The sequence below is a fragment of the Hemicordylus capensis genome, chromosome 5, assembly GCF_027244095.1.
Source record: "Hemicordylus capensis ecotype Gifberg chromosome 5, rHemCap1.1.pri, whole genome shotgun sequence".
NCBI classification, from domain to species: domain Eukaryota; kingdom Metazoa; phylum Chordata; class Lepidosauria; order Squamata; family Cordylidae; genus Hemicordylus; species Hemicordylus capensis.
In genome coordinates this window covers 47,258,782-47,284,965 of record NC_069661.1, presented here as the reverse complement: position 1 = coordinate 47,284,965, position 26,184 = coordinate 47,258,782, and the positions used below count along the sequence as shown (strand labels likewise).

The 26,184-nt window shown below is 44.4% G+C and overlaps 1 protein-coding gene across 6 annotated transcripts in view; it reads left to right on the top strand.

Moving 5' to 3' along the window:
* ANKRD50 (ankyrin repeat domain containing 50) overlaps positions 1-26,184 on the top strand; it is a 210,816-nt gene that overhangs the window by 78,839 nt on the left and 105,793 nt on the right. For 3 of the 6 annotated variants that reach the window (XR_008308336.1, XR_008308334.1, XR_008308335.1), the window contains exon 6: positions 452-536. The gene's annotated coding sequence lies outside the window, so the exon portion shown is untranslated. Of the gene's footprint in view, positions 1-451; positions 1,325-1,985; positions 2,021-4,049; positions 4,066-26,184 lie in introns of those variants that run through there. The other 3 variants (XR_008308339.1, XR_008308338.1, XR_008308337.1) reach the window with 3 other exon arrangements.

Genomic DNA, 26,184 nt, shown 5'->3' with positions numbered 1-26,184 from the left:
CCTGGAGAGCCACTGACAGTCTGTGTAGAGAATACTGAGCTAGATGAATCAATAGTCTGACTCAGTATCAAGCAGCTTCCTATGTACAGACATGTATGTATGTATGTATGTATGTATGTATGTATGTATTTGTTTATTTCGGCCCAAGGCCAGCTTCTCGGCCTTTTGTCTAAGATCAAGTGTAGTATGTACAGACATGCGTCCTTAGGATGTCAGCTACTGTTTCCCTCCTCCTCCACCACCACCATCTCCTTCTCCTGTGATCTTGGACATGGGATAGTTTTTGTTAAATTTCTAACTGGGGAAAAAAACGCTTTTAGATGAGTTCATTGTGATTTTACTGCTGTATGATTATTTCACTGCATTTGTTATCCATCTTGAGAACATCAGAGGGAAAGCAGTGTACTAAGTTGAAATAAATGTTACACATTTTTCTTTAATCTTTCCCCAGTTCTACCAATGAGTTAAGAAAAACAAGGATGGCAGATCTGTCTGAGCCCCATACAAATGGCATTCAAGAAGGGAGGTGTTGACAGGTTTGTAAACTGAGCTGATGTACTTTCACAAGCTCACAACATTGCTGTATGTGTTGGCAGTGGGCAATACAGAACCTAGCAGTACCGCTGGCATTAAACTGTCATTCCTTTTGCTGCTGCTAACAAGAAAATCTGGGTGTATCGGAGTTTTCTGGAAAGCACTGAAACACTAACACAGTTCTTTGGACTGCAGGTGACATTTTCAACTAAATGTGCTAATATTCACAGCTCTGGGGTCTCATACCTATACTTATAGATGAGCTTCCGTTATGTTTCATTTTCTCATGCTGAGTATATCCAGAGAGGATTATAAATCATAGGCAGCTATCTGCTATATTTTGGATGATGTGGATTAATAAGACCTTGCAACAATCAGCCCCTTACCCAAAGTGTATGACAATGCTTCCAGATCAGTAGCTTGCCCCAGATCAAAGGTAAAGAAGAAGTTCCTCATAGCGAAACTCCGCCTACCCAGCATCCTGTTTCCCGTAATGGGGTCTTTGTCGGGGTGGCAGCATATCTCCCTGCCACCCCAGTGTCCTCAGCTGGAAGTAAAAGGAAGTACCTGGCACACGTGTGCATGCTGGATGCGTGTGCGGCTTGCACCCAATGTGCACACACACACCAGGTAATCTCTTTTACTTTCGGCCGAGGAGGACACCGGGGCGGCAGGGAGGTACGCTGCTGCCCTGACAAGAGACATTTTAAATGGAGCGCCAGCAGAATTGCTGTGTGTGTTGGGGGGGGGAGATAAGGGCACCCTCCCCCGCCCTTAAAGGTATGCTCCCCCACGCCTTTGAACTGGTGGAACCGCTGATCCTTTGAACTGGTTTGGAGGCCCATAAAGGGCCTCCGAACAGGTTCTGCGCACACCCCTAATGGGTATAGCAAGGTTAAGGTTGGTCCTGGAACAAGAAGTGCAGGTGGCTCCTTGCTCCTCCTCCTTTCCTCCAGCCCCCATTTCTTTGCTGCAGAAGAGCAATATGGCAGTGGTGAAAAACAATCTTCTCGGCATGCACTTTCTCTCACTCCCATGGAAATAATATCACACTCTAGTCAGCAGGAGGGAGGAGTGGAGAGTGGCTTTCCCAGCCAATGTAGCCCCGCTCCCTCACGGGCGCAATAGTGTATTCCCTGTTCGAAGTGAGAATTCTAAAGCATTGCTCTCAGTACCGTCTTCTGGCCACTAGAGGCATGTTAAGATGTTAATAGGTCAGTTAAGAGTCGGTTGTTCAATTGCTGTTGAAGGCGAGGGCCTGTTTGGATATGTTGTTCTATGTGTCTTTCTCAGTATGTGATATTTTAGTTTCTTCATAAATTATTACTTTTGAACTCAACCTAATGTCTCCAGATAATCTCTTGGGCTGAACTTCTTTACCACCAGAGCTGTGTGAGGGTTTTATTGTTTCACACCACCACTCAACATTCCCCCACTTTGTTCAATTACAGCTATGCCCTTGGGCCAGCCAGATGTCTTCTGGAAAACAACAAGCAGAGGTTGAGAGCAACAGCCTTCTGCTCTTACTCCTCAGCCACTGGTATTCAACAGCATAGTCTCAAAATGGAGGCTCCATATCATGAGTAATAGAGTTACCATTTATGTTGCCCTACAATGTTTAGAAATGTACATGCTAGCAAGTTAGCTAGCAGTATTGTCGCATGTATCAGCAATCAATATATTGATTTAATATATCTCAAGAGTTGGCCAACTTGAGGCTCTCCATCTGTTGTTGACTACAGCTCCCCACAATCCCTGGCTACTGGCAATGGTGGATTAACAAAGACGCAGAGGAGGCACCTGCCTCCGGCGGCAAAATTTGAGGAGCGGGTACGGTGGCAGTGACTGTAGCAAGGGTGTGGGCGGGGTGAGGTGAAAGTGCCCCCCATGGTGTTTTTTTTTTAAAAAAAACCCGCTATGTGGCGGCAGCAGTAGTTGCAGGGAGAGGGCTTGAGAGGAAACTGCATGGGCCTCTCACCTCTCTGCTGAGCAGCCCATTCCCTGCTTTCCTCCACGTGGAGGAAGCAGAGAGGTGGGACTTGGGAGACCCATGCAGTCAGTTGGGAGGAGGGGGAGCATCTGGAAGGAGATCGCAGCCTCCCATCTCAGTAAAAGGGGGGAACTCTCCACTCCTTGCCCCCCTCCCTGCAGCCTCCTCCACCAGCGCCTCACCCCATCACACCCTCCCTCCCTGGGTAAAAGGTAAAGAGTTTAAGGGAGCTCTCTCCTCCCTTCCCCTCCCCACTGCTACTACTGCCGCCACACAGAGCATTTTTTTAAAAAAAAATGCCATGGGGGGGGGACTTTCTCCTCACCCCCACCCCCATGCTCACTGCAACCGCCACCACACCCCGGGCAAAGAGGGAACGTTTCCCCTCAACCCCCCTCCTCTCTGCCTACTGCCATCGCACAGTGGCATTTTTTTTGCAAAAAGCCTTTTTTGTCTATGGGCAGCAAAAAGGCTAATCCACCCTACTGGCCACTGTGGCTGGAGATGATGTGAGTTCCAGTCCAACAACGGCTTATAGAGCCGGGTCTCAACCTGAGGTACTCCAGATGTTGCTGAACTGCAACTCCCATCATCCCCATCCACAATAAATTGCAGCTGGGGGTGATGGTTGTTGTAGTTCAGCAACATCTTGAGCACCACGTTGCGAACCCCTGTTATAGAGCCTCAGGTGGCCATCCTTCATATGTAGGATGGATATTGGTTGAAATGTGAAGAATTCTATTTGAGGTAGAACTTTGGCTTCTTTCCAGTTTTGATTCATTTTTAACCTTCGCTTGTATGCCGTGTCCTATTTATGTAAGAAAATCATATCTGTTGTATACTGCAGAGATGTGCTAATAATAAATTGGCTTGATGAGGTAATTTTGTTTTTGAGGACTGAGTACCCTGCATGAAATTATTGATGCAATTGATTGAGGTGACTTGTACATTATTCATAAGCATGTACAATCAACCTTCCAGAGACTTGGCAGAAAGAGAAACTTGTTGGGAAATCTTATGTGTCCTCAAAATGTCTTTCATATGATATAGAGGAGGAGAAAGTGAAATAGATTGAATGGTCTGAAGCCAGACGTTTTAAAAAAACAATGCAGAGATCCTTAAAAGGTAGCCTTGAAGTTCATCCGCTTTCACTGTAAAAATATTTTAAAATTCAGTTCACTTTCTGCCCTTTTCAGAAATGGTACTCATAAAAAATGGAAATTGCTGTTTGTGACAGGTAGATAACGTAGTAGCAAAAGGTGGAAGAAGCTGCAGAGAAATGGCTGTATTGAGCTGTCTTGTGTAGTCATGAATTCATATGGAATAAATATTATGTTGGCCTGTATTGCTAAATTGTTGGACAAGGACTGTTTTGCAAACACAAGAAGTGTTGAACTCTGAAATGGACATTTGATTTTAAAAAAAAAAAGTTGGTAAGCCCACTGTGTTGATATCTTGCCCCACCAGAGGATTGGACTTTGGTGGCTGGAATTCATTAACAGCCACCATTTTGTTTTTCTTACAGTGTCATGGGCTGATGCATCATCAAGCATGGCGGCGGGCGGTGTTTGGGAATCTGGTCACAAGGAGGCTGCTGCCCAATGGAACTCTGCCTCTCCTTTTCAAGCATAAACAGTTTTAAAGGGGGAGGGGGAGACACTGTCCTGCCATATTAAACCACTTTGCTGAGGATCCACTTAACCTGGAGTTGACCATGCTCTTTGGAACCCAGTAGAGTAGGATTTGGGGTGGGTGGAGAAAAATAAACATTTTACTGCATAGAATGAGTCACATGCTGCATGAAGAAAGAAGGTAGAAATGAAATACCTGATAGTACAATCACATATTCTGGGAAAAACTTCTTAACTGACTTTAAATTTGGTGTTTAAGGCAAATTCAAGGTCGAAGAAAAATCGAAATGAGGTAAGAAGACCTTAGTGAACCAGGAGCCTTTTTGTCGTTGCAAGAATAAAAAGTGTTAACAAATACTGCATTTACAGGGCAGATGAAAAGGAGAGCCCAACTTTCCATTAGCAGAGGTACAGGATGATGTCTCCCTCCCATCACCTGTCAATTATCTTGTGTTAGTGAACTGCAGGATCTGAGGCAACCAAGTTCTGGTCATTGGTTTTGGATCTCAACGCCAGGTTTCTGCTTGTGTGAACAAACACTCACTTTGTCATCAGACAGATAGAACAGCTTAGGCTGGCAAAATGAGGCCTATCTGACATGATAGGAGTGGAAATGCTTTAACGATTCAGCTCTTTCTATAGTCTGTTTTAAATAAAAAGTCAGATGACTCTTCAAACCTAGATGGGTAAGAACTGTAACTAATCCATACTGTTCTGAGAAGGTCTGCTTGTAGCCTTGTTAGGAAATGGGCAGAAATTACCCAAGAATGGGCTGAATTCCAAGCGTGGTAGTGGGAAAGGAACCAATAGCTGATGTACAGATTTCAGTGGAGTCAACAAGGCTGCTGGGTTATATTTAGTCAAGATTTTCAAATAAGGTTATGGACCAAAGTTTCAGAACAGACTCTCTTTCTATGAAAAAATAATGCTTTTGATGTTCTAAGAAAAGATTTTAGTTTGAAACTGATGCTTTCTTCACCCCTCCCTTTCTTGTTGCTTTGTTTGTGTGCTGTGCTATAGCCACAACAGCATTTAGAGAGAAAGATTGTGGTGTAGCATTTCCTATTGCTTTCACAGAGACGCTTCAGATGATGAGGCTGTTCAGGCTGACCCTCCTACCATGCAATTAGGGACAGGCACAAGCACATCTCATTCCCCCTCCAGACATGTCTTCCTTCTCATAATCATGGGTCATCTAAACCACCCTCTTACGTGTGATTTAAGTATCACATTAACTTTTGGATTGACTCTTTCAACACACTATTCAAAGACCATGTATTAATGTTCTCCCTCACTTACTGCTAGCTCATTTACTGGAGGAAGAGCAGGAGGTGCTCACATGCGCATCCCTAATGGTGCGCCAGCTCAGACGTATCATTTGAATCAGCCTATAATCAATCTGGCTTTTTCATATTTTAAAGTATAACACTCCTATGAAGATGTGAAGACATCTGCTTTGCCCATGCTCCAGAAGTGATCTGGAAGACAGGAGACACGTTGTGGAGGGTCAGCAATGTTTCTTCTCTTCCAGATTGCTTCCGGAGCATGGGCAGAGCAGAAACGGTTCTACTGTTTGCGCAACAATAGCACACATGAAGCGGGACTCTGGGAGCTGCACACAAGCTCAAGTCATGTCCCTGCAGACCCTCTTTACACATGCCTTCAGAAATACGTACATAAGCCAGCTGGGGTGGTCAGTGCCATCTGGGGAAATGAATGCTCCTTTTCATGTTTGAGAAGGTCTATACCCCTAGAGATGGAAAATAGATGATAATTCTGCAATACTTCCAGATTTCAGTGTGTTACTAGCTGATCCAGTGCAGACCATCTGCACTCCTAGCTCTCCCTGTCATTGCCCCCCCTTCAGCCCCCGTCCGTTCTGCGCTTGGCTTTCCTTTCCCTCCCCACCTGCCGGCCGCTGCTGCCATTTTCTCCTCATCCCCATCGCTGTCCCCCAGGCAGATGCCCACAAACACATGGAATTAGTGACGGGTACGTTTAGAAGAATTACATATATAGATATATAGATTATGCTTTTATTGTCCCACAGTGACCAAATTCGCAGTGGCATTTTAAAAGCTTTAAAACGTTTTAGAAATACAAAAAGTACTATGCAACTTCATTAGTGTTGCCAGAGAAATGGAAATGAAAACTGGCAGGAATATTCTGCAAAGATTACTCTGTGGAGCAGGGGCGTAACTATAATAGGGCAAGGGGAGACAGTTGTCTGGGGGCCCACTGCCCGGGGGGGGCAGAGGCAAGTCACATGACTGACTCCCCCAGCAGTGCACCTGCCCGGGCTTCCATCAGTTGTATTCATCCTCCGAAATTGATGTGAGTGTTAATTTTACTATGCTTTTTGTTACCACTATTCAGCCTTATTTAAGATTTCTTTACTTCATGAACTGAGCTTCAGTAGGGTGGGGGCCCATTTTAAAATCTTGTCTTTGGGCCCACTCCAACCTTGCTATGCCCCTGCCGTGGAGATAGTATACCCATTTGTTTGTTGTTATCCTAACCCTTTCCTCTGTAGAAAAATGACCACAATTTTACCCTAATTGTTGGGGGGCAGGGACAAAGAAGGCTGAAAGTGCAACCACCATGCTATCACCTATTTTCCATCTCTAGTAGGCAAGTCAAAATATTAGCCAGTGCCCCAATGAAAGTAGAGTGCTGGCATGGGAAGTATCCTGGCACCCTTGTATTTGCACAGATATAACTCGATATAATTTGCACAGATATAACTCGACCATGTGGAGTTTTTGCATGGTAACGACTGTATTGTGAGGGTGATGTGTCCATGAGCTAACAAGATAACTCTACAGGGCATTCCAGCTGTGGGTGCAACACGATGGTCTAAAGCACAATTTCTGCTTTATTTTTATAACGACTTATAAATTCTGGATTTTATTTGCTGCATGCCCTTTTCATAGTACTTTTAAATGAAGGGAAACAGTGATACTGCAAGGGAATGACAAGGGGCAAACATAAGTTCTGCTGGATTTATCTCTTGTTTATTTTTAATTACCTGATATGCAGCACCCAATTTTTCTAGTGTGTGAAGCTGACAGCTAGTTGCAATTCTGAACAGGGACTATTAGGTAGGTCCAAATGGAACACAGTTACTCTTCTCCCCCACCCCCTTCCTAATACTTTTATGTGCATGTTGGACAAAAAATAAAAAAATTGTCTGGAAGATTTACAATTTTCTATATATTCAGAGTTCTCATTTTGCCAAGAAAGCCTCTGTCTAATGCAAATAATACCCTTTGATAGCTTTTTTTCTAATGTGTTTCCATTTTATTCCAAGCTGCCTGGTTTTTATAAGTAATTATGAGGCAAAGAATTTGCCAGATGGTGTCAGACTGCTTTAACCTTGAGGTTCTTGCAACTCTCTTCACTTCTGTAATAAAAGAATTCATTCAAAAGCTTGGAGCGGAACAAGATTAAAGGAGATGTGTAGCAGGGATGTGCAGAACATTTAGCCAGTACAGTGCTCCAACTCAAAACAGGCAATTTCAAATGTTTCAAGCTCAAAACAACACCCTTTAACTAAAGGGCCTGTTTCAAGCTCAGAGCAGAACAACCTCATTCCAATTAAAATGTTTTGATGTTCCAAGCACCATTTTGGATGCCTGTCTTTCCCTTGCTGATTGGTTTTCTGGCACTGGCTTCTGTGATCGGCTTGCGATCACCTTGCTTCTTGGTAGGCCTGTCATTATACAAATCAAGTGTTGTCATTGGCTGGGGGCGGGGGGGGGACACAAAAGGAGAGAGTTTTAAAATGTTTTAAAAGGCAGAGAGATCCCTTTAGTGTGCCTCTCTTGAAGAAGATAATACATCAGGGGAAGGATCAGAGAGAGAGACTGCAGCAGAGCAGACTGAGGGTGGTGGTCTGGCCTGCCTAGCCCAGTGGAGAAAGACAGAGGGGCTATCCCCACGATCCCTGGAAAGCAGGCTATGCTCCCTTAGCCCATTTTCCAGGGCTCGCAGGTGGTGTGCAGCAACACACGAGTAGACCCCTAATTAGCTCGGGGGTCTCTCCTGGATGCCCCACGTACTTGCACGGGGCATCCTGGAACTTCTGGGGGCTGCACAGCCCCCGATCCCTGCAGCCCCCGCCGGCCCCGTGATGGAGCCAGCAGTCATGTGGATGGGCAATCTGGCCGCCCAGGGCTGTCTTTTAATCATCTGTGGGGAAAACGGGTGAAGATTGAAAAACTGTTTTAAATTGCTGCCCTGGTACTTCAGGGTTTTTAAGCATTTTGAATGGTTTAATTGGTTTTATTCTGTTTTTATAGTTTGATTTTAACTGTTAATTTGTTTTAATTGTTTTTACCTTGTTGTAAACTGCCCTGAGCCATTTTGGAAAGGTGGTATATAAATTGAAATAAATAAATAAATAAATAAAATAATAAATAAATATGCCTGCTCTCCCCACAGACCTGGAAGAAGCTCTTCTCACCGGTCGTGAGAAGAGCTTCAGAGAATGCCTGCTGGCATATCTATTTCTCTCTTTTTCTTCTTTTTTTTCTTTTTGAAGTGCTAACCAAATGTTCCTCCCTCCATATTATTTTTTAATTGTACTAGCAGCCCCAGTAGCTTTAACTGGGTGCTGCTGTGGATTTTGTTTCTTCTGTAGATTTCTTCTTCTTCTTGTATCCAACCCCCAGTGGCTTTAATAATTGGGGTGCTGTGCCGACTGGTTTCCCCCCCCCCTTTGCAGCCCCAAGCTGCACCTTTCCTGCAGCTGTGTGCCTGGACTGGATTTCATTGTTTTTGTAGGCTGGAGTGTTCTGTGTGTTGGGAATTCTCTCTGGAAAGAGATACCCTTCTATTACAGCAGAGTGCACTGGGGCACAACACAGCGGAGTCTGCCTAGGCATGTGTGTATGCTGAGAGTAAAAGAAACTTGGAGCCAGTTCAATCAATATAAGGAGCCTTTATTGGTGAACTCCATTCTAGATAGGAAAGTGGAGAGATAGGATCTCTAATCCTCAGGGCTCCATTCTGTCACCAATGCTTTTTAACATCTACATGAAACCGCTGGGTGAGGTCATCAATAGGTTTGGTGCTGGGTGTTATCAGTATGCTGATGACACTCAAATCTACTTCTCCTTTTCATCTTCAGGAAATGGCACTCATTCTCTAAATGCCTGCCTACAGGCAGTAATGGGCTGGATGAGGGATAACAAATTGAAGCTGAATCCAAGCAAGATGGAGGTGCTCATTGTGGGGGTCCAGAATCTGAGGGGTGAGTTAGATCTTCCTGTGCTGGATGGGGTTACACTCCCCCAGAAGGAGCAGGTGCGCAGCTTGGGAGTACTCCTGGACCCAGGCCTCACCCTGGTATCTCATGTGTAGGCCATGGCCAGGAGTGCTTTCTATCAGCTTCGGCTGATTCGACAGCTGCGCCCATTCCTTGAAGAGGATGACCTCAAAACAGTGGTGCATCAGCTGGTAACCTCCCGGCTTGACTATTGCAATGCTCTCTATATGGGGCTGCCTTTGTACGTAGTCCAGAAACTTCAGTTAGTTCAGAATGCTGCAGCCAGATCTCTGGGGCAACCCGGAGAGACCATATTATGCCTGTTTTGAAACAGTTACACTGGCTGCTGATATTTGATATGGGCAAAATACAAAGTGCTGGTTATTACCTTTAAAGCCCTGAATGGCTTGGGTCCGAGATATCTTAGAGAGCGCCTTCTTTTACATGATCCCCACCACATGTTAAGGTCATCAGAGGAGGTCCATCTCCAGTTACCACCGGTTCGTTTGTTGGCGACTCAGAGGAGGGCCTTCTCTGTAGCTGCTCCTGGGCTGTGGAATGCACTCCCAGCAGAAATTCGTAATCTTAATTCTTTACTGACTTTCAAGAGACCCCTTAAAACCCATCTGTTTGGCCTGGCCTATCAGGATTTTTAATTAGTTTTAATTGTTTTAATGTTAACCTGGTTTTCAGGGTTTTAATTGTTTTGATAGTTTAATTGTTTTTAAAGATGTTTTTAAATTGGTGTTTATATTTGTATTTCTGTTTTAATTGTTTTTAATGATTTCTGTTTTTTAATTGTAAACCGCCCTGAGCCAGCTCGGAAGGGCGGTATAAAAATAAAATGAAATGAAATAATCTAGCTAGCTAGCTGGATGCAGAGGGATGGTTTCTGCATCTCTGCATACATGGTGCAGGGAGAGAGGAGCGTATGTGTTGCAAGGGAGAAGAAAAGGGAAGAGGAAGTGGCAGGAAGGAAGTCCCTGAGAGTAGCAATCTACATATCAAAGGGATAGTGTCAGGGCAGTAGAGAAGGCCTGACCAATGTCTTGCCCCCTCTAGCCCTCTGACTCACTAATCCGTCCCTCTCTGTCATTGAGACATGAGACAGCGCAGAGCCCTTCACTTCCAACACTTTGACTTCTGTCTGGTGCCCAGCCTGCCAGGCTCTCTCTGTTTCCCTGTGTTTTGGGACTCCCTCCACTTTTTCTTCTTTGATGGGGGTGGGGTTTGGTGGGTGCCTTTCTGGCTGTTGAGTCCCAATGTTTGCTTGGCCCCAGTGCCTCAGAGAGCAGCACCTGGCCAGACTCCAGGAGAAGACGCCGGAAGTTAAACCCCCACCCCCACCCCCATCAGCTTAAAGTTGTGCCGTTGAGTTAGTGACAACTCCTGGCGCTCACAGAGCCCTGTGGTTTTCTTTGGTAGAATACAGGAGGGCTTTACCATTGCCATATCCCACACAGTATGAGATGATGCCTTTCAGCATCTTCCTATATCTCTGCTGCCCGATATAGGTGTTTCCCCATAGTCTGGGAAACATACCAATAGGGATTCAAACCAGCAACCTCTTGCTCCCTAGGCAAGTTACTTCCCTGCTGCACCATTAGGTGGCCAGTCAGCTTAGTGTTCTTTAAACAGGGCCTAGTTTCAAAGCGGGATTTAGGTACTAGGTAAGACTATAGGACAGGAGGGGTGGGTTAGGAGAGGCCACAGTAATCCCCCTTTCCTTCCTTTCCTTTAGACTTACCCGATTGTTGCTTGCTCCCCTCCACCCCCCCCCCCCCCCGCCAATGAAGCTTGCTTCTTTATTTGGGGGATTTAATTTTTCTAGCTTCTGGGTGTGTGCTACAGTGCTATAGATAGTGTTGTGTGTGGCACACACAGCATAAATCGACCACCCCTGACCCCACACCCCTTTTTTGAATACCAACCTTAAAAGTGCTTCTTCTCCCCCCCCACCCCCTGCCAAATCAAAGTTAAGGTTTGCATTTTAAAAAAACACACACACACACCAATATGTCCAGGAAGATGCAATGCAGTGGCAGGAGCAGAATGGGAGGCAGAGGGGGGGATGATGCTTGTCGTGGTGGGTGATGGCAAGGCACTGTCACTGAGGAGTCCAACCCCCCGTTCCTCTCTCACTGAGGCTATTAGCCCTGCTGGGGGAAGAAAGATGGGTACATTCTCAGTTCCTGTCTTTCCCCCCTCAAATAAATTACCAGAAACTATCAATCTCTTTTGAAATATGTTATTTTATGTCTATTGGAAGGAGGGAGGAACTATAACTCAGGAGCAGAATATATGCTTCCATGTGTAATTCTTGGCATCTGCCGTTCAAAGGATCTCAGCTAGTTGGAGTGAGAAAAACCTGTGCTCAAGACTGTGGAGATCTGGTGCCAGCCAGACCAGACAATACTAGGCTAGATGGACCAATGGTCTGACTGATATAAGACAGCGTCTTAAAATCATGTCCATTAATTTCACTTCTAGCCATCTCTTAGTCCCAGTTAACACTGGAAAGTGTGGCCCTCACCTTCTTTGCTCCGCAGCCCAGTATATGCGGAGAGGGAGGGGAAAGCAATAGTTGTGCAGCCTTCAGAGACATACTTCTGGCAGCAAAAAGGAGGGGGAGGAGAGAAGTGAAGATAGCTTCCTCCTCAGCCCATCCTGGGCTATGGAGCAAGGCTTCACAGCAGCTATTCTCCAGAACTCTTCTTCTACCCTCATAGCACTACCGAAGATGTGGGCCAGTGGGTCTCAAATTACTAGAGAGGTTACCTAATCAACAGAAGTGAGTCCTAAAGAGCAATATAAATGGAAGGGACAAAAGAGATCTATGCTTTTACACCAAATCCAGGTCAAGAGCCAGCGTGGTGTAGTGGTTAGAGTGATGGTCTAGGACTGGGGAGACCCAAGTTCAAATCCCCATTCAGACATGATACTAGCTGAGTGACTGGGCCAGTCACTTCTCTCTCAGTCTAGCCTACTTCACAGGGTTGTTGTGAGGAGAAACTCAAGAATGTAGTACACCGCTCTGGGCTCCTTGGAGGAAGAGCAGGATATAAATGTAATAGTAATTATAATAATAATATGCTCACAAAGCAGTTTATGGGAGACAAAGCCACATGATCCTCTGCAAACCATGCTATCCCTGGCCATTGCAAAGATGGAGGCAAGTTTAAAGATAACTCAGAATGGAAAGGGAGAGATGAGCACCCTACTCCCCAATTGGTGGTTGCAGTATAATTCTCCTTGGTTGAAACAGTGTTGTTTAGTCCCATGAGAGAAAAGCAGATGAGCAACTGAAGTTGAGTAGCCAAAGGACACTAGCTGTCCAAGAACTAGACCTCACTTGTAAGGATTTGACTAGCTTTTCATTTCTGTGGCTCAACACAGGTGTGTGCTGTGGTTAGCTTGATGCCTGTCTCTGCTTTCTTTTCAGGGTAGCTAGTTATCAACTTCTGGCAAAATTCCCTCTGTAATTATGTTGTTTTTGGAGAAGCCAAACCAACACATGCACTCCTTTTAAAATGCCAGTTTAATCCTGGAAGATCTGTTCAAAGTCATGTTTGCAATAAAGGCAGAGATCATTTTTCTTGAAAACAAACCCAGGCTAATGCTATTGATTACTGCTTAGAATAGTAAACAGCTGTTACAGAGATAAAAAGAAGAATCTCGGCAAAGCAAGGCTTTACATACTGAAACCATGCAAAGACTGGTAGCCATTCAGCACCAACAGAAATGGCTTCGGGAGTAATGCAACCAGGTTTTAGAGCAAGGATGGGTAACTTTTGGCACTCCAGCTGTCGCTGAACTACATCACCTGTCATCCCCACCCACAACAAATTGTGACTGGGGATGGTGGGAGTTGTAGTTCAATAACAGCTGGAGTGCCAAAGGGTAAGGTTGTTGAAGAATTTGGAAGTGTCGGATCATAGGAGGAGATTTGAGGTTCCTTATGAAGATTCATTTCATTTCTTCAAATGTCTTTCAACATGGCTTTGAAATGTCCATCAAGATTTGGTTTGATATTTATGCAAGACAATATGAACTCATGTGGACATTTGACAAAGTAGTTCGAAACAGGGTATCACTGGGGCACTGTCGGTGCAATATCTATGACAGACTATATAGTTCTCCTTTTTGATCAATTGTCGTTTAATATATTTTATGTTTTGTTAGCATTTCTGCTTTGCATAATCCATAATTATCACTGTATATGACTTTATAATTTACAATATAGTTTACATTTATATATTCATTCTTTAGGTCCTTTCCCCCAGTTGTCTCATTGGATCTGTTGAGTTGTGTTTGAGAGTTGTAGTTCAACAACATCTAGAGTGCCAAAGTTTGCCTACTCCTGTATTAGACCTATTGTTCCAATTCACATTGATATCTTTAGACTGAACATGCATGTTGTGTGCCACCAGGTGCATGACACAGCTACCACATGTAATGATTTATTTTTTGTTGTTGCACAAAACCAAACAAATTGTTTTGGCCTGACAACAAATCCAGGTTGAAAGTATTTTTCTGATAGGCATGTCTTCAGCAGAATAGATTAGATATGATATCCCATCACATATTTCCTTCTTTGTAAGGACTGAAAAAGTGGATATTATGTTCAATCTTCTTTTTATCCTATCTTTCCTTTTGAGTTGAGCACAGAGACCCAGTATATATCATTTGTATTGTATGTTTGCCATATGTGGCAATGAAGCTTCTGATACTGACTGGCTGGGCTGATATGATGGCACAAAATGTTCATGAACATTCTAATAAAGCTGTCACTCTGTCAGCAGTCCAATATCTGTGAGGGAACTGAAATGTGTCAGTTTGGTTGGGATTAAAAAGCTATAGCTACACAAAAACTCCCTGCGACTGAAGTAGTTTTTCAGGGTAGGCTGAGAAATAAAAAGAAGACCCAGGAGGAAAGTTAATTGGCAAAATGCTGAGAGTCAAGGTGGCTGAAGGAAAAGTTCAAAGTGGTAACCAACTGAGGAACAAGAAGGTGTAGGAGAAGAGGCTTTGAGGAAAGGCCCAACTGACAGGACCTAATAAACTGAGAGTTAATAGCCACATAATGAGGCTATTCCGATGATCAAGTGAAATCGGGCTAGGGGAGCCTAGCCTGATTTCGCCTGACCGTCTGAACCACCAGGCAGTGAACCTGCCAAAGTAACCCTCCCCTTAAACCAGGTTTGGGGAGTGAGCGCTCCACAAACCCAGTTTTTTTTGCTCGTGAGCTGCTGTGGTGTGGCACCATGCTGTGGCTACTCATGAGGAGACCCCCGACTGGGAGTCTGAAAAGTAGCCTCCCAGCTCAGGGGTCTCTCCAGCATGCTGGAGCTTCTGGGGGCCGTGTGGCCCCTGACCAGCTCCGTGACAGAGCCAGCAGTTGTGTGGGCGGCCGCTGTGGCCGCCCAGAGCAGACTGCTGCTCGTCTGCGAGGAGAGCAGGCTTAGCTCTCAAACCCTCTACAGGCTCTTCTCGCAGATTGTGAGAAGAGCCTCATTGATTTGAATGATCAGTACTTTGATTTCAGGCTTTTAGTTTGGCTTTCTTTTATAGAAATATATATTGTGCTTTGTCATATTTAGATATTACACTGAAATCTCTGAAATTATGCTCCATTTTATGCATCTTCTGTTAACTAACAATTACTTCATATATTTGCCCAGTGTGGTGATAAAGAACACACTTATCCTTCATCATTAATTTGTTGCTGTCATTTGCTTGTACTTTCTTATCTACAGAACAGCTGTTTAAATAGCTGAAGTTGCATAAGAACAATAGCTTTCTACCAGTCCAAAATCGAAGATCACCAAATTAAAAACCATTTACGAAAATACATTAGCTCTGTGCCAGGTTACAGTTTCCAGAGCTGGAGAATTAATTCTCTGTGGCAATTTAAAACAACAGCATTAGGATTCGTGCTTCTTTTGCCATCAAAATAAATGGCTCGCATATTCTTTATCTGTCATGGAATCTGACTAGTCTATTTAAATTTTATCCCAGTTATTTCATACTGTGCATCATGTACCACCACAGGTAGAAAAAAGATGATCACAAATAAATGTGCCCTCACTGTAATAAGTGGTTAATCCCTACTGTGGCACTGCAATAAATGTTGTAATTTCAATCTTTTTATTTATTTATTATTATTATTTATATACCACCCTTCCAAAAATGGCTCAGGGTGGTTTACACAGAGAAATAACAAACAAATAAGATGGCTCCCTGTCCCCAAAGGGCTCACATTCTAAAACGAAACATAAGATAGACACCAGCAACAGTCACTGGAAGTACTGTGCTGGGGGTGGATAGGGCCAGTTACTCTCCCCCTGCTAAATAAAGAGAATCACCACATTAAAAGTTGCCTCTTTGCCAAGTTAGCAGGGGTCAATCTTGAAGCTTAATTGTGAGGTTAACCCTGAGTCTTTGCTTAGTCATTTTTAAAAATGTATATGTTCCCTAATAGCTCCAGTTCTGTTCAGATGCACTGCTAGATTCAAGACGGCAGGCCAAATCTAGTTTTGTTTAGACAACAGCTCTTAGTGGTGGTGTGTACAGCAAACACACATTTGGCAGGATGTGGCAGGGTCCTCTGCCATCTGCACAATCAAATGTATGGATATACACACTTAGGTGTGTATCCATTTGATGGGGAACCCTCCTTTTTCAGGGTTCCCAGTCATATGTAACAGTGCCTGCAAAGAGGCATCTTTTAAAGCAGGGCTTGACAAATCCCAGGTGCCAGGGAGCCCTGGCACCTAGACTAGGGTATCCAGAGGCTGAGTTATTCAATAGAATCTTTATTTGCCTCCAGCAGCCCTGTTTATGTTCTACGTAATGTAGTGGGGACAAAGAGAAGCCCATTTACTCTCCCCTGCACAATAAGGCTCTACACATGACCCGTGTGTAAAGCCGAAAGGGGGTTTGCGGGGAGAGCCGGCTTGACCCACTCTCCCTACAGATGATCACTGGCCCATTGCTGGATGGGTGGATCACCTGCCCAGATGAGTGATGGCTTCACTCGGGCGCTCTGGCGCCTGGCCACGGCTCGTCCGGCAGCTCCTGAGATCGGGCAAGGGAAGCATCACTGCATGGCTGCCCACCCCCGGAGCCCCAGTGCTCCGGGGATGGGCACGAGAGCACGGGCGCATTTCTGGGGTATCCCTCCCCTCTCCCCACCCCCAAGTGTGTCCACCGCAGCTGCAAACAGCTGCAGAAGAGACACAATCAGAAAAATGGGGTTAGCAGAACATATACTCTGCTAACTTCGTTTAAGGGGGCGCATTTAAGCGGGCTTACCACCGGGAGCCATGTGGCTCCTGCTGCAGCACACAACCAGCTGAAACCGGGCTGGGCTCCCTTAGCCCGGTTTTTGCTGGTCGTGAAAACTGCTTCAATATCTACCACCAAGCCAGGTAATTTTTTTCAAGTGTCTATCGTTTGGCTCCCAAAATTTAGGGCTGGCTCCTCGATCCAAAGAAAATTGACCAAGGTCTGTTTAAAAGTGGTGACTCTCTTATACTTAGCAGGAGGAGACCAGCTGTCCCTATCCAACCCCAGCACAGCATCCTTCCAGTGGTTATTGTTGGTGTCTAGCTTATTTTTCTTTTTAGATTATAAGCCCTTTTGGGATAGAGAACCCAAAATGTAAACTGCTTCAACAACGTTTTTGGTGAAAAAGAGATATATGAATACTACTACAGCTGCTGCTGCTACTACTACTAGTAGTAGATAATCATCATCAGTATACATGGGAACAAATGTTGGCATGTTCATGCAAGCTGAGAAGAGTTGGGGTTTCTTACCACCTACCACTCTATGTACATTCAGGAGGAATCCTATTTTCTAAAGAGGCATCTGTTTCCCTAAATTCAACAGGTTTCTTTATGTTTTCCCTCATGACTAAACCGGGAACAAATTTGCTCCCCAAATTCTCTCCTAAAAATATTCACCAAATATTTGATATCCTATGATATTTGATTTTAGCATTCGATCGTTGACATGCAACTATATTTCCTGCTTGTTGGTTATCATGCAATAATATTTGACTGCATTTGATAACTGACATGCAATAGTATTTAGCTTCCTAGATGGCAGTTTTCATAGTTGCTGCCAAAAAGGGGGGCGGGACCCCAACAGAGTGAATGTATTGGAATTTACAAGTTCAAAGTGACACTTTTCACTTAAAATAAGAGTGATCAAATTTGAAATCCTTGGTAAATTTTTAATACTTGTGAATACTTGTTTCATCACTATGTCTAACTTGTTTTGACTGATACAATCACATGAATGAAATTCTGTTGAACTATTAAAGCAGGCTTCATAAATCACATGCAGCACTGCTCTGGAAATCAATGAGCAAACAGTACTTTCTAAGGTATGAAGAATATAAGGTATTCGATATATCACATATAGGTAGTTTCCCCCTAGTTTCCCCCCTTCCCCCACCTATGTATGGCCATGGGCACACATCACATACAGTCAGTCTGATGGACATTAGTGGGAATGGGAGGCTTATATGCAACTCCCATGCCCCCATCTAGACCTCTTTCTCATGTGCTTAGAACACAAGTAACTTATAAGACACAGGAAACAGAGAGATCCTGACATATTCTAAGTGCATAAGCAAGGAAACACTGGTTGGGATTCCCCATGCAAGGGTGCCGAACCCTCAATGTGAGTGGATCATTCTCAAATTATTTAAACCTTCTGTAGCATTGCATCAGGTAATTGACTGTTCTGGATATTAAGTTAGGTTTTCTCAATATTCTTCCCCAAATCTTTGTGCTTTTCACCATTTCAGCTCTGTGTTCTTTAGGATGTGTCTACTGTGGATCAGGACTTCTGCAGATAAATGTAACAATCAGGTAGATAAACAACAAGAGGGAGGATTTATCACAACACTTGTGTCAGTGCATCGCTATCTACTGAACCCCACGATGGCCAGTAGCCCGCAGAGAACCAGGAGGCAGACTGAAAACAGACCAGAGTCGTCTTTATTGTATGCCTTCATCTTCTTCTTGATAAGGAGCTCTGCTGCTAGGCCTAGAATTATATGAGTGTCTTCAGAGATAAGAGAACACAAGATAAACAAAATAAGATGGGGCACTTTATAGCATTTTTAAACAGACTTCTCAGCCAGGACTCCGAAATGAAGAACAATGATCTCCTCTCCCTCTTTACCCCTCCCACATGCTATACTGTATATGCTTTAAAAGGTTTCCCATGTTCAGTTACTATGCTGAAAGTCCATGGGGTTTGGTATGCACACACAAAAAATGAAAATACATTCACCCTTCAACCTCATGAGCCAGCAATACCCTTAGGGCACCTTTTTATTATTTTGTGAAGAAACAAAGGCATTTCAGAATTCCCCATCCCCTCCCACTTCAACGGTCCCCCCCCCCACTCATGGTCTGTTCCCTTCATAGTAGCCTGTATGCACCAGGTGCATTGTATCACCTGGTAACAGTCTGCCCTTCTAATTTAGCATTGCTGTGACTACAGAGCTCAAGCAGAGCATCCAGTAGAGCTTGTTATGAGATACTAGTGCCACCAGCAACTCTGCAAGCCTTGTGCATCAGGGAGACTACATACATAATGGATAAATCTGTGGAAAGTCTCCTGGGAATCAGTTGCCAGGTCAAACAATGAGCCTCACCCAATCTAGCCCAACTCATGTAGAGAAACAAGTGCATGCAGCATCTTCCTATCCGACTGGCACACCACCCCTGCCTCCATAGGAACATAGGAAGCTGCCTTTGGTACATCTAGCTCAGTATTGTCTACTCCACTGACTGGCAGCGGCTCTCCAGGCTTTCACAGCCCTACCTGGAGATGCCAGGGAGTGAACCTGGGACCTTCTTTGTGCAAGGAAATGCTCTACCACTGAAATACAGCCTCATCTTCTAAGGGGAATATCTTACAGCACACATGGTGGCATATAGTCACCCATCTGAATGCAAACCAGAGTGGTCCCTGCTTAGCAAAGGGGGCAATTCAAGATTGCTACCACAGGACTCGCTCTGCAGACAGGAGGAAGTAGTCCAATGCTGTTGCCTATCCAGCCGTTTGCCATAGTGAACTTTGCTTAGCAAGTGGGTCACTACATATTACTGCCAGTGAGCCTACATAATGGACACAAAGCAATGGCTTGCTCCAATGGCACCTAATTTTATGACTGAAAATTATCAGGGTTGAGTTATGAAATGCTGAGGCCTTAAGCTATGTCAAACTTAAAAGGTCCCCTAGCAATGCTACACACACACACACACACACACACACACACACACACACTCTAACAAAAAGGACAATGAAAATAGAAACAAGTGTGACTTGGCAAAGATGCAACAAAAAAAGTTTTAAAAAACCTGTGATCTTGAAATAAGCCTATTCGCGTTAGAAAAGCCTTGACATAAGAATATATTATATAAAATTTAGAAGAAAATCTTTTTTAACATGCAGAGCGCCCCATCCCCACCCCCCATGTTAGGCCCTAAGCTGTAGCTTACTTAGTTTGTGTCTAAATCTGGCACTGATGACTGATCAACCACATGTTTGAATGTCATTTGAATGGTCTGTCCCCATATGTATATGCTGGAACAGAGCTCACCACTCATCACTTTCCCTCCCCAGCATCTCTCTTTAGACCAGCACTCTCCTCTCCTCCACACTCCAGGACTCTCCTCTCCCCCTTCAGCTCCCTTCCGCTATGACTTTTGAAAATGCCAGAAGTCGGAGTAGGAGAAGGAAGAGCCATCAGGTAAGGGGGAAGCAGTGGACCAGTGGAGGTGGCAGGCTGGCAGAGGTGAGTAGTGCACCTGCCATTCTGTCTCCTCCACTAATACACCTCCTGAGGTGGCTGTGGACCAGCCTTGCAGCAGGTGGATGGGGAGGAGCTACATGCACCCACTCCTCTCTGCAGATGAGCCAGATTGGGGGAGACAATTGACAATGAGGAGGCCCAGCCTTTTGGGAATCTGAGTTTGAATTCAATTTCCCTCCATCTACTAGCCTATTAAAATTATTTTTACACACCCAGAGATGAACTCCCAGTGGAGACAATTGCTGCTTTAAAGAGTAGGATTTATTCCAAAATGTGACATTCTGTAGAAATTACCTTTTCGTTGCTAAAGAAGTCTATATCATGTCAAGTTGACAGGCAAAACATGTACTATGTGTATTTTTGATGGTTGAGAAGAGGCATCCACATGGAGAGAGGGAGAGGGAAAACATACATGAATGCTCCTTATTAATAGATGTTAATTTTAATAATTATCTATTAAAGCTTAGCTCTGCGTCATCTCAACCTATCAGGAAGGTGTAAAAATAAGTTAACTAAATTATGCACAAGTATGTTTTGGTTAATTCCTACTCATGGATTTAGATTGTTTTGGATTTCCTGTCTTTTAACTATCAGCAGGTTTTTATCTCTATGAAAGCAGCATATTTCTGAAGAAGTCTCTGTGGTTTTTACAACGGTGCCATGTTAATGATTAAGAGAGAATTCCCCAGCAGTACAGACTGGTTTCCTGTGCTAAATTATTCGTGATGGGATTTTTTTAAAGCAACCCAGGCTTTGAAAAACTGTGCCCACTCCATCCAAGAGTCTTTAATTAACTCCTGTAACAGTTCACACAAGTCATTCCACAATCCTTGGGGAAAACAAAAAATGTGTATGTCAGGGAAGTGAAAAGAATAAGGGCATATGATTATTTCATGTTATCAAATGTCCTGGATTTAAAATGTCATTCCTAGAGAAAATTCTCCAGGCTTACAGTCATTTTGAGATAAGCCACAGCTATAATGAATTTCCTTTCACCTTTCACTGAATAGGTTTTAATGGAGAATAAGCATTGCTTCTGACAGGGATTTTGGCTGCTGAGAATATTTTCCAAAAAAATGCTGCAGAAAACAGACTGGGTTCAGCATTTCGCCAGGGTTGTTATAAGCATTCAGATAATCTTCCTTCCTCTTGTTCAACCACACAGCAAGACATACTTAATACAGATCATTTTCTTATTAGCCTGACTAATTATGAAGCTAACTTAATCTGTTGTTAATCCATCACAGCAACGGCCAACTGGTGGTTCATGAGCTAGATCTGGAACTGGTGTGTGTATCCCAATCTAAGTATTAATCAGCTTCTAGTTAAGAAAAAAAAAATCAGACTCACTTCTAGGAAAAAGAAACAATGTGTATTTCATATGCATTTTGTTGTATTCCTAGATAGTGAGGCCATGCACATGACCATCTTTGGGTGGGGAGGGCAGGCAGGGAGGAGGCAGGGTTCCACTGACCTACCTTCCCCCAGACGATCTCTGGAACTCCTTGTCGGTGCGCTGCCAGGCTGCGTGGGTTGCTGGAGGCTGGGAGTCGGGTGCTCTAGAGGCCTGACTCAGTGTATACTCGGGCTGCGTGCAGCCTGAGCATACACACGGACCTGGTGCGGGGTCAAAAGTAAGGTTAGGCAAGGCGGCAGCGCTGGGATCAGCCTCAATCCTGGTGCTGCACACAAGCAGCCTAACTCAGGCTGGGCTGCCCTAACCTGGGTTAGGCCCCTTGTGAGAATAGCCTTCATATGTATTCTGTAAAGACAGAATCATTGCCAATCTGCATTGGGATGGGATCTTTCAGGAAGCACTTTTGTTCCACAGCCTCTTCCTGCCCCTTTAATGGAATCATCATCCAAGTCCTTACTGGTTGGCAATTCCAACTGTATGATAGAGCCCAGTCACCTAAAAAGGGGTCAGTTGGTTTAAGCAGGGGTGAATACACCCACATGCAATTAGAAGACATGCTGAGAGTGGGACAGTATGAGGCTATTCCTATGATCAACGGAAAGCAGGCTAAGGCAGCTTAGCCCGCTTCCCATCGATCGTGGGAACCACTGAGCTAGCAGGTGAACCCAGTGCTCCCAAGGCAGCTAGCCCGCCAAAAACACCCTCCCCTTAAATGAGGTTAATGGAGCAGGCACTCCATTAACCTCATTTTGTTGCTCAGGCGTTGCCACAGCGTACATCGACACACGAGTAGACTCCTGGCTGAGAGGCTGCAAGTAAGCAGCCTCCCGGGCTTGGGGGTCTCTCCAGGATACCTCCTGCACTTGCATGAGGACTCCTGGAACTTGTAGGGCCTGCGCGTCCCCTGATCCCCGCAGCCCCCGCAGGCTCTGTGATGGACCCAGCAGCCATGTGGGTGGCCAATCCGGCCACCCAGGGCTACAAGCTTGATCATCTGTGGGGAGAGTGGGTATGCCCACTCTCCCCGCAGACCCAACGGAAGCTCTTCTCACCGATCGTGAGAAGAGCTTCTTTGTCTGCCAGTGATGTTGCATTGGGCATGTCTTTGTTGCGGCCCCGATATTATTACATGCAGGGGTGTGTGTTCATCTTAACCAACCCTGTGCCTTGTATGCAACTTGTATGCAACTACCACATTCCTGATAACTGGGCAAGGAAGCACCTTGCAAAGGGTGGCTCTCTTATATTGAGCTGGAGAGAACCAATGTCTTTTCCAGCATAGTCTCTTTTTCCGTGGCATTGCTGGTGTCTCCCTTGTTTTGTTTTTAAAGTTCTGTGAGCCCATTTTGGAGAAAGGATCCCACCCCCACCCCACCCCGCTTCTTCATTTCTCTGCTATGTCACTGTTTCACAGACTTTTTGTTGAAAAACTGAATATAAATATTCTAAACTAAACTCAATGGGAATTAAGCTGGAGCTCAGTCCTTTATGAGGAGCAAAGGAAGCGAAGCCTGATATTTAGTTCCTGCCGTGTGAAGAGTCTTCCTCTGTCGTCTTTTTCACATTGTGTGCAAGAACTGGTGGTTATGAGGACTAAACTATGAATAAATAAAATCAAAGAGTTTGACATTATCAAGGCATGAATGAGACAGATGCTACCTTTGAATTGGTCAAAAAGGCTATAGCTTGCTTGTGAGAAAAGATGCTGAAGGCACTCTTGTCTTCTGCTATAGTCTCAGTCAGGGATTCCCAAACCTGGATGGCCAGAGGTTGTTGGACTGCAATTCAGGACTGGCCATTGTGGCAAGGAATTATGGGAGCTGTAGTCCAACAATATCTGGGGACTGTCAAGTCTCCTGGCATCTGCTTCTATGCTCACTACTCAGAACCTCCAGTGGTCATCTTGCACATCTCTGCCTTCAGATTCTTTGCTGATTCCACCCATGGAGACATGCTATTACGAATATGAATACGGCAAATATGCTTTTCAACAAAAGTTCCCAAACTGGTTTACAGAGATATAAATACATAAATAAAATGGCTCCCTGTCCCCAAAGGGCTCACAATCTAAAAAAGAAATGCAAGATAGACACCAGCAACAGCCACTGGAGGGATGCTGTGTTGGGGATGGATAGAACTGGTTGCTCTCCTCCTGCTCAATAAAGAGAATCACCACTTTAAAAAGGTGCCTCTTTGCTTGTTAGCAGAGGATCATTGGATCTCCTACAGGCAGGAAGAGCATAAGAGACTTCCTGTCAAGAGTACTCACTGCCTTAATATCTAGGTTCTTGGATCTAACATCTCTTAGTATAGCTTAGTACACCAGTTGCAGGGAAGTAACAGCTGGAGAGAGGGCATGCACATACCTCTTGCCTATGGACTCCCCAAAGGCATCTGGTGGGCCGCTATGTGAAACAGGATGCTGGACTAGATGGACCTTGAGCCTGATCCGGCAGGGCTGTTCTTATGTTCTCCTGACTTCTGTTGCAACTTCTGACCAGTTCCTGACCTCTGGCTCCTGTCTGACACTCTGACTCCTGGTGATTATTCCACTCTGACCCTGGTTCTGTCTTGGACTTCTGGCTTATCTGACCCTCCTGGCTCCCAACTGCCTGCCTGGTGAGCTTCTGGTTTTCTCCAGTCCCAGCCTTGGACTTGCACCCTCTAGGGACTATGGTCCATGGCTCAGCTGCCTGACAGGGACCCAAGGTTTGGTGCACCTGGTCTAGGCTTTGAGCTGTAGCAATGGATCCAGAAGAACCTGAGCGACCAGGTACCAAGGCTGCATAACCACTATTCAGCCTTGCCTCAGCTCATCTAATTACCAGCCACAGTTATACACTGAGTGAACACTGGAATTGCAAACTTTGCAGCAAGTGAAAATGAAAGGTGCTTTCAAAGTCAAAACTTCTGCACAATCCCATCCTAGCGTCATCATACACAAGGTTGGAACCATTTAGGGAAGGCCGAAAAGAGATGATGAATTACTCATTTTGGCTAAGCATTTTGCTAAAAATGAACACTCCCATCAAAGTTTGCCTGGTTACTCAGTCCCATCACCAGCACTGTGTGAACCACAGTTTCAAAGGCTGCAGAAAGATCTACCAGGATGAGTAGCCTCGGTGATAACACAATACCATGTCTAAGACGTAAGCACTGAATTTCAAAAGGAAACGGATTAAACACTAAGCCAAATTGCAAAAGGAAATGAATCCAAATGCAACAGCAGTGTGATATCCGTATTAGGACCAATGGAAAGATCATATTGTAGTGTGACAGTGTTCAGGTTTGCCAGAACTTTTGTTGAGGCTGGATGTTCAGGAGAGAGAAAGAGGGAGAGGGAGGGGAAGAGAAGAAGCTGCTGCTGCTGCTGCTGCTGCTGGGTGTGATGAAAAAGATCCAGTTTTCAAATTGGAAGAGACTTCAGAATGGATTGCAGAAGGTATTATAGCAAACTGAGTTGGAATGTGCCAGGTATAAACATGATGCCAAACCACCACCACCACCACCCCCACAAAACCACCCAATACCAAACAGTGCTTTCTCTTTCTATTTTAAGTAACTTCAGAATGAATCTGCCTGTTATCAGGAAGAACCTTAAATGTCAGAAGTGATTTGCAGTCCAGATTCAGATTAATAACAGAATTTGTATTGGCATAGGGAATAGATTCCAAGCATGAAATCACACCCGACCCTGGTGGAAAGGACAACAAAAGACTCTCCCAAATGTGATTGTTTTTCCTGGCATAACATCATGACATATTAGTAATACAGATATCTTGCAATATTATTAATTGCCAGAGCCAGGAAATAATATAAAAATTATTTCTTCTTTGTTTGGCCTGAAAATAATTTCTAGGCAAACTGAATTGCCAAGATCAAGTACTCGAGATGGAAACAGAAGGGATAAAGGAAGCAGCTTGCTAGGAGATGAAACCAGTGAAGTGAGTGGAGCATACTGAAGACTGAAGCCATACTTCATTGAAACTGCCTACCCAAACTGTACTACATTGCATAGTCGTAAACAAGACAAGACAAAAGAAGGCAGGTTTTCCAGGGCAGCATAGTATAGTGGTTAGAGTGCGGGAGTAGGACCCGGGCGAACTGAGTTCAAATCCCCATTCAGCTATGGAACTCATTGGCTGACATGGCTAGTCATTTATCTCTCAGCCTAACCTACTTCACTGGGTTGTAGTGGGGATAAACATAACCATGTACACCATTATGTTATTTTCTCCCACCTCCAGAACCACCATCACCAGAGAGATGCTTGCAAACTGCAAGCTGTTTTACTAGTATAGATATATATGTGCAAAAAACCCCACCAACATTTGATATAACGTACATTCACATACAGAACGTATGTTCAGAATACTGAAATGAAAATTGCCCACATAACTTCAAAAGAATAATTAAAAGTCTTATTTCTGTGTTCCAGTGCAGATTTCTTCTTCTTCTGGCATTCCAGGGATAACTTGCTTCCCTTTGTTCCTCCCAGCAATA